General features: G+C 31.6%; 1 pseudogene across 1 annotated transcript in view; it reads right to left on the bottom strand.

The window, feature by feature from the left end:
* Positions 1 to 6,035, bottom strand: part of LOC143227525 (serine/threonine-protein phosphatase 4 regulatory subunit 4-like) — a 50,641-nt pseudogene extending 44,606 nt beyond the window's left edge. The window contains exons 1-2 of the transcript XR_013015007.1: positions 5,915 to 6,035; positions 1,041 to 1,305 (exon numbers count right to left, since the gene is read on the bottom strand). The product of XR_013015007.1 is annotated as a serine/threonine-protein phosphatase 4 regulatory subunit 4-like (transcript). The remainder of the gene's footprint in view (positions 1 to 1,040; positions 1,306 to 5,914) is intronic.
* Positions 6,036 to 7,565: the final 1,530 nt, after the last annotated feature.

Genomic DNA, 7,565 nt, shown 5'->3' on the forward strand with positions numbered 1-7,565 from the left:
CTCATTTCGATCTTTTACTTTCACTTTAAACGTGGTTACTTTGGGGAACAATTTTTGTTTTTTGGTAAGTTTCAATTGGAGCAGTATTATGTTTTCCAGCAAATGTTTAAAACGCCATCTATTGAGCTACTAAAGAACTAAAGTAAAACTTCTAGTGTCAACAGTGCACAAATTTCAGTGATGTCGAGAAAACCCACTTGTAGAGAAATATATATGCAAAAACGGCTAGTTTGGGTTGAGAAGATATTTTACGTAGAAGGTCGAAACGTTGTTCGCTCTTCTATGTAAAATATTTTCTCAACCCAAATGAGCCATTTTTGCATATATAGTGCACAAATTTGTCCACATAATGTTATTCTCTACCCTCCTTTAATTCTCTGTGTTAATTATTAGAATTTTTATGACCCTTAGTATGGGTTTCCTCCAATGGCTAAAATACAAATAAAGTTTGAGAAAAAGCAGAAACAGAAAGAACACTGATAAGAAAAGTACCAAAAAGAACAACATTCTTTGGACACATAAGGTAGATGGAACAACTGGTAACAACTGGGAAACTTGAGGTGAACAGAAGTAGACGTAGACAGAAGGAGAATATATTGAACAGTTAAACAAACCTGTCTGAACACAGAGAGGTTGACTAATAATGACATAGGACCATCATCACTTGCACTACAAAATACAACACTTAAAGATGAGTACAAAATCTGATTTATTCTGTGGGAAAAATATGATTTACTGATAAAAACACAGTTTTATAACTTTTGTAAACACACCTTTTTGATGAAAGGTAATTTAAATTAATATTCTCAAGTTTCTATTTTCCCTTATCAAGAAAAGTAATGTAATTAGTAAAGTGAGGAAAAGAATTTTCTAAATTATTTCCAGAAGAAATTTTGAATCTCTTATTGTTCATAAAATTAGTTTCAAACATTAATGAAAATTCTATGATATTATTAAAATCGTTTCACCTTCAACAAAAGGTAACACTGCATAAGAAACAAGCAGTTTAACAAAGATCAGAAAATAATGTTTTGACTTACCAAGATAGTGGATAAAAATCACACAGAGACTCCCCTCCTTCTAAAGGTGGGGAATTACAGCGGGTATTACCCTCTATGAAGGGGGGTTTCAGACCCTGTGTCTCAGTATTTGTAGAACAGGGTGGACTGCATCTTTCATTTTCACCAAGCCACATTTCTAGTCATTCTCAAAGTCTTTATTCATTACATAAAAGTCTTGGTTCTTCAGTTGTTCTTCCATTCTTCACTTATGAGCAAGCCAGTCATGAATTATGTAAATGTTGAACTAAAACAAAAAGAAGAAAACCTGGTTGGATTACAAATACTGAAGTAAAACAAACACCTGCCTGTGTTAGTATCAGCACAAGACAACATATGGAAATACATAACTTTCACAACAAAAGTTTAAATCAATTTTCTGTTGTTATACACGATATCATTCTGAGCTTTGTTCTTATCATGTCTTAAGGTCCAGATCTAATCACAAGGTTAAAAAATAGCCACAAAAGAGTGAATATGTTATAGGGGAAACAAAAACAGAAAAAGGCTTAGGTTATATGATACTGACAGGTCATCTGTGTGAAATATTTCTACTTAACTTATGATATACTACACAAGAATGAAATAATGATTTATATTTAATAATATTTAAAATATTAAAATCATTAAATTTTAATTAAAATAAAATATTTTATAATCCTTAAGGGTCAGTAGTCATAAATTAACACACTGTCTAACCAAGGTTCAAACCCCATTACCACACACACACACACACACACACACAAAATCAAAAATAAATCAGTCAGTAATGCTTTACACTCTGGGACTGAGGCAGAATTACAAGAATAATTGTCAAGCCCCATTATTCTATTAGAGTAGCCCACAAGTTAGTGGTGGGTTTTGTTGACTGCCTGCATTTCCCTTTAAAATCCCTTCTATCATTTCAAAATGATGATTTCTAATGCATACAGCCCTTACATATCTGCACAAAAGAAAGAAAACAGAACCACAGGCACTCTTATCATAAGAAAATCTCTAAATCAAATTAACATCGTGTTGTTAGACATGATATATTGATAGGAAAGCTTTTATTTAACTTACATAACACTTTACACACACTTTTATAGAATAGTTACCAAATGAACATTTTTTACACAATACGAATGTCTTGGAGGCAGGACTATTTGTTCATAACTGCTGACAGAATCATTATATGCACGATACAAATTAAAGTATCTTAATGATCAAAGACCTGATTTAAACACTGTGATGAACTGGTTTTTCACACAATCCAATATAAACTCATAACATCTCAATTTCACTGCAGCATAATCTACTTGAATTATGTTTCTTTTCTTCAAATTTAAAAACAATTTAAAACTTTTATTTTAAACACAAGTCTTTAACGTTAATGAACATAGTGCAAAAGAAACAATCTATGTACACGTATGGAAGTGAACAGTGCAATTACAACTTTTTACCCTACAAAAAAACTGAAATTTTGTAACTACTTCAGACTGCCAGAGTTCATAAAACGGTCACCAAGAAATCACACAAAAAGTTCACTTAAGTAAACAAACAAGTAAAATGGTCCATTTACAAGCTAAACCTAACTTATGTTAGACTAACTTCCTCCTTACAGAACAAAATGTTTTTGATAAATGGAAGTGACGGTGTGATGCTGTGAAACAAAGTAAAACATGATTTATCAATGAAACAACACATGTGATAAATCAAATAATTAATTTGGTAAACTCTGAGGTGTAAATAATCTAGAGACAGACCTGCCCATTCATTCTAATAACTACACCTATAACTCTTGTTTCATTACTGTTTTTAAAAAAAATTCTATTCTTTATATATTAGGCATTTTTGATTGTGCATAGAATTTTTTTCTGTAAACTCTTCAGATAGTGTCTTTTTATTAACATAACATTTTGGGACAACAAGGAACCTATTGGTCCATCTTACCTATTCCATCCACTAAAACAAACTATTAATAAATAAATTTAAAAAAATAAAAATCTAAAAGCCAGCCCTTACCATTCATATCCTTAAACCTTTTTCTTTAAACTTGTTAAAATTTACCACCTCTACAACATCTGAAGACAAACCATTCCAAAGACCAACCAACCTGTGTTAGATGAAGATGATTCTTACCTTGCCAAAATTTATATTTGTATTCTTTGCTGCTAACTGTTCTCACTGTTAAGTTAGAAAATGGATGGTTCATCAACATTATCTCTTTCCTTTTACAGTCTTAAACACTTCAATCAGATCACCTAACTCTTCTTGTTTTTTCCAAGAGCAAACAATATCAAAACCCCTCCACCCTATGTACCCTCCTCCAAATACAAAATTCCAAATGTTGCCTAACCAGTGACCTGCACAATGAAATTAAACTCCTTTCAGACTTTGCTTTAATATTTTTTTAGATACAACTTAAAATCCTATTTGCCCAACCACTAACAACAGCACGCTGATTGGATGACTTTAGAGACTGATTGAATATTACATAAAAATCCATTTATTTTATGGCATGATTAATGTTATTCCAACCCAATAGTTTAAATTATGATAACCAACATGCATTACCTCGTATTTATTATAATTAAAACCAATCTACCATTTATTTTCCCAATTCACTAAATGATATAAATTCTTTTGTAAATCAGCAGCATACTCTTACAACACCCAAAACCTTAATACTGCCTGCATGGATAATTTTAACAAGTTTAAAAATAAGCACAGAGAAAGCATAGCAGAATCAAACCCAATTTAAGCAACTGGAGCTAACAAAGGATTTTCAGACTCAAATTTATTTTTTATGGAATGTACTAGAACTAGAACCAAGATAACTAAAGCTGTTCAACATTGTGATGGATTTTAACTGGTTTTCTCTCTGTCATCTGCTCGAGTGGTGAAATTTAAAAGTTGAAAATACAAAAGTTTTAAAAGTATAAACTTAATTAGAAATTTAGACAAAAATTGTTTTGTTCCTTTTACAATTGTTGAATTATTTGTCCAGTTCAGTAGCAGTGACTTAGTGTTTGATTTTTTTAAACACTGTTTAAACAGATATACAAATGTGAATAGCTACACTTAGCTCTGGCTTTGATATACAGATCAGTAAAATGAGTTTGCTGCCATTGTAATTCATTAGTACAACTCTACTGCAAGTAAACAATTTCAAAATGTACCTGCAACTTTGGCAGATTAAAATCTTAAGTAATAAATCCTAAAATTCTAAGAGAAACAAATTCTGATTTCTCCCACCACAAAAATAATTAAAACAGCCACAGCCATGTTTCATATTTTTATGTGCCAGTCTAAAATACCGTTTTGCCTGAATATAACAAAAACTAGATCTACTAATTTAAGTTTTCAATATTACTGCAATTTGTAATTGTTAGAACAAATAAATAAATTATTAATTTAAAACTTGAGAAACCTACCCACTTGTATCAAAACTGACCCTGGAAGCATAGGTAATTAAACCTTATTTGAGAATTAGGATAAACTACTTAATCACTTGAGTGCTATTAATGTTAATGATGTTTCCAATTGTATATTTAGTAAAATCTCGTAATGTTTAACCAGCTTAAGAATTCAGGTTAATCCATATACTAAGAACATGATCTCCACAACTGGTAATAATAATAAATATATATATATAATAAACATGTTCTAACCACACTGTTCACGTAACATTAATGAAAACAACAGAATACATTTTCCAGTAGGTGAAAACTAGACTAGGTTTTTATTTTGTTTTATCTTCATTGAACAATATAACATTAGTATAACCACTTATAACCAAACCTTTACACAATCCCCCCCTAACTTTGAGGGTAACTCCAATATATACAGTGTGGAGTTAGACCTAGTGTTTATATTATTAAATGTGACTGAGCCAGAAACAGTGAATAATGCTGTTAAAATAATATATAGAAACTGCTTCTAAATAAACTTTTGTCATATTAATTTATTTATGAAAATAACTAAGACCTTTCACTTTGAAAAACAACAGGTTTGCTTTTCTTAACAAAGCGTAGTTATTTTGGAGAATAGGTTGGTGTACTTTAGTCCCTGTTTCTCTTATCTGAACTCAGAGAATTTGAAAATAATTTCATAATAATTCATAAAACTTAAATAATTCATGGCCAAGACCCTTACACAACTACCAACCTGGGTCCAAACAAGCCAGGTCAAATCAAACAAAGACCATACTTATAAATTAAAAATTTAATATGAAAACTAGAAATGTAAATTAGACATACATGAATTCTGGACTAATTTCAAGTTTAACATTAGGTCACTTGAACGACAGTAAAATAAATAATGTCAACTCGAATCACTTCGCTTGCTTGTTGAATTTCACGGAAAGCTACTCAAGGATTATTCTCACTAAACGTCAAAGTATACAAGCGATAGAGAGTAAATATCTAATCAAATATTGTCGATTGACCGCACTCTACATCCCCACGGTTGATGAAGGCTGCATGTTCGATAACAGAATTCGAACCCATGATCCAGATAATGGGGGTCGAGGGCTTGTATACGTTTAACCACCAAACTTGTGATAACAAGAAACCCACTATTAGTAAAAATGTACTCTACAGATGGATGGTATGGCTATTAAAACATTACAAAAAATTCAGTACAGATCAACGTTTCGACGTTCGTACGTCATCTTGAAGTTAACAAATGTTCCGTAGTTTATTTTACTTAAATTTTTAATACCCACACCAGCTGTCTTTAGAATACATTTTACCCACCAAACTGTCACTAGTTTAATTAGCAAGAACTACAGTACAGTTTTCGCTGTGACGATGCACAAATAACTTTCATAAGGTGCACGTCTTTAATAAAGAAGTTTAAAACAGAAAACTTACTTATCTACTCCAAAAACTCTTGTCGTATACAATTCTTATTAACAAAACATTCGATTACTTGGTACTAACAAACCGTTCTATCACCACGAAGCATGACTTATAAGGCCTTGGACTTCTTTCGCCCTCTAGTGAATCACAACAACATTACATCACAAAAGTAGGGAAACCCCATCTAACATTAGTCACAACAGCAACATTCACTATTCTTTTTGGTTTGGTTTGGTTTGAATTTTGCGCAAAGCTACACGAGGGCTATCTGCGCTAGCCGTCCCTAATGTTACATCACCATTCACCGCCAACTCTTAGGCTACTCTTTTATCAACGAATAGTGGGTTTTACCGTCACATTATTACGCCCCCACAGTTACAAGGGCGAGCATCTTTGATGTGACCGGGATTCAAACCTGCAACCCTCAGATTACGAGTCGAGTGCCTTAACCACCTGGCCATGCTGGGGCCTGTTCGTTTTTTTATTCATTGTTTTAAAAATTAACGATAGTGTTAGTTCTGTATTTGTATCTAACTTAAGACGATATATTTGTCTTTAAACATATGCTTTAATAAGGTAAAAAATGTAATTTAAATTTTAACGGATTTATTACTCTACATATATTTTAATATCTATGTTATATATATTTGTTTCAGTTTAATATATACTTTAAAATGCATGTAGCGTATATTGTTAAATGTGTATTGCGAAAGTCCCGCCTATTCGCCAAATTTGAAGACAATTCTCAAGCGTGAGAATGAACAATGTAACGTACGTTGACATTTAATTAACTTCTAACTTAAAATTTATGATTATTTGAAATTGTACTACGTAACGTACCTAACATAATAAATCGGAGAGTCGTTCGAGATAAATTGTAACGTATAGCATAATCCTTTGGGGCTCGTCTTCGAGATCTGTATCAGAGACAGAATTCGTTTTAAATTAATATTCAAATCTTAATTCAATGTATATTTATCAGTGCGAACAATATTTAATTATGTTTTAATTATCAAGATTTTCTTAAATCACTCTCCTTCGAATAATTAAAATAATATAACAAAAGTGAATGGTACAAAATTGCCAAAATCTTAGAATTGGGGATCAAAAAATCGTTTTTAAAAAATGAACTAAAAAGCGTATTGTTGAATTTTTTGTTGTCTGAAGAAGCATTTGGGAAATTTATATGCAAAAACGGCTCGTTTGGATTGAGAAAATATTTTACATAGAAGAGCGAACAACGTTTCGACCTTCTTCGATCATCGTCAGGTTCACAAAGAAGGAGGTAACTGACCGGAAGCTGACCACATGTTTGAAAGGGGTTGTGTAACTGTGTGTCAAAATGTAGAGGGCGGTATTAGATGTTTGAATATATAATTTTATTTATTTTATTATATTAATATAGGTATAAAGGCGTTCCTTTATATTGGTTTATTTTGGGTTTAAGTTGTTGTATAAGTAAGGCTTCTTTAATTTTGCGTTTGTTTATGTTTGTTTCTTTACTTAGTATTTGACTGTTTTCTATGGTTATGTTGTGTTTATTTGACTTGCAGTGTTCGAAAACGTGTGAAGGTGACTTTTTATGTTCTTTGAATCTGGTTTCCATTTTTTCTACTTGTTTCTCCAATATAGAAGTCGTGGCAGTTATCACATCGTATTTTAT

This window comes from Tachypleus tridentatus, chromosome 9, assembly GCF_004210375.1.
Source record: "Tachypleus tridentatus isolate NWPU-2018 chromosome 9, ASM421037v1, whole genome shotgun sequence".
NCBI classification, from domain to species: domain Eukaryota; kingdom Metazoa; phylum Arthropoda; class Merostomata; order Xiphosura; family Limulidae; genus Tachypleus; species Tachypleus tridentatus.